The following is a 2,002-nucleotide window of genomic DNA, read 5'->3' as shown; positions in this document are numbered from 1 at the left end:
CTTTTCTTTTTTTTTTTTTTCCCTCTCTTTTTTACAACAAAATTTACACATCTTGGATTTTATTACTCCTTAGTGCTTATTACTTTCTTTGGGGGGGGGGAAGAATACAGTCAAATATGGCAAAACAAAGCTGTCAGTCAATACCAAGGATAGACGTAGCACATGGTGTAGAACAGAGTACAAGTTTATCAACAATGGTTATCAACGTTGTCCCTTGTTTCCTTAAAAAGAATTGTCTATCTTATTAGATATTATAAAGTTGGACAAAACAGTAGAGAACAAGACCAATAAAACTTAGGCATTGTAAACATTACAGGACTTCCAAAGAAGACAATAGTCAAACCAGAATGGGTATCTTAGTGAATCTTATTGTCTTCAAAGTAGTTGCCTATGTCTTCAAACTTGATACTATCATATAGAATGGAACAGAGTCTAATCAGTCAAAACAAGATCGTGGGAGTACTACAGGACTTCAAAACAAGTTAATAGGAAATCGAAAAGAGTTACTATTTATATATCCTAATTTTTTTGAATTTTTTCTTTAATTAAGACAAACATAAGAAATGACTAAATAATTTTTTTTGAAACAATAAGGGGGAGATTGAGATAAAACAGGACATAACAATATAACAATGGAGGTCACAGCATGACTGTTTCAATAACCTAGTACTTCACCACCTTATAACCTGACTTAATAGTAGTTACCATAGTGTCTTTTTCCTTGAAATATTTGGGTAAAACTTCATATACTCTAGCTTCAAATATTTTCATATCAAGAAGCCCAGAATAAAGCCTTTCTAATTAATGAGTGAAAACTTTATAAGGCTTCAAGGCCACCTAATGGGGAATCATGATTACCACATATTTTTATATATTTGAATCATTACTTACATTAGGGAAACTATTCGGTATTCACACATGCGAGATTGATTTATTTCACTTATGAGTATGGTCTCAAGCTGTGCCCATTTATTGATAAATATCTCAATGTGATCCTTCTTTATAGCTGAATAATACTCCATTGTATAGAAATACCACAACTTTTTTATCCATTCCTCAGTTGATGGGCACTTGGGTTGTTTCCAAGATCTGGCGATTACAAATTGTGCTGCTATAAACATAGGTGCACATATATCACTGTGGTATGATGCTTTCAGTTCTTCTGGGAATATGCCTAGAAGTGGAATAGCTGGAATAAATGGGATTTCCAGTCCCAACTTTTTGAGAAATCTCCAGACAGATCTCCACAGAGGCTGTACCAGTCTACACTCCCACCAGCAGTGCAGGAGAGTTCCTTTTTCCCCACAGCCTCTCCAGCATTTGTTGTCGGTTTTCTTGATCCTGGCCATTCTTTCAGGACACCCATCCTTTCTGCACTTTTTATCCCTGGCAATTTACTTAGCTGCAGGAATATTCTTCCCACCTGCATAATGAAGTGCTGCACAGCCATCAAAACAATGTCACAGGGTGTATCGTTACTTGGAAGAAACTATTTCAAAACTTATGATTGTGTCTAGGTAAGAATTACATGTATGTAAAAATGTGAAAGGGGAAGATTTATAAATATTTGTATTTTCTTTATTATCTCTATTTTCTAATATGTCTATGGAAGATGTATTGCTTCTCCAAGGGGAAAACTAACAACTAAAATGACCATCAGAAAGGAAGCCAGAAGGATCAAATGTTTAAATGCAGCCACCAGAGCCTGGCATCCTGTGTGGTAGTTGTCATCTAGTTGTTGTGTGGTAGTTATTTGTTTCACAAACTACCTTCTGCCCAAGCCGGGTTGAACAGCTTCTCTTCCCTAATGTCATAATACTGTCTTGTTCTCTAACCCAAACTTTGAATCATCTGGAGATGCTGGCCGAAGATGTGTGGTCTACCACCATATCCACCACCCATAGCTGTCAGATTTGGGAAACAAAGTCAAATTCTCAACATCTGTAGTGGCTGAATCCATCTAGCTAAATGTGTTTGTGATGGTACCGCAGAATACCACAGA

The sequence above is a fragment of the Cavia porcellus genome, unplaced genomic scaffold (genome assembly GCF_034190915.1).
Source record: "Cavia porcellus strain 051 isolate PalLab524CR breed Dunkin Hartley unplaced genomic scaffold, mCavPor4.1 scaffold_5, whole genome shotgun sequence".
Classification (NCBI taxonomy): Eukaryota; Metazoa; Chordata; class Mammalia; order Rodentia; family Caviidae; genus Cavia; species Cavia porcellus.
The sequence above is the reverse complement of the archived record's forward strand: the minus strand, read 5'-3'. Positions refer to the sequence as shown.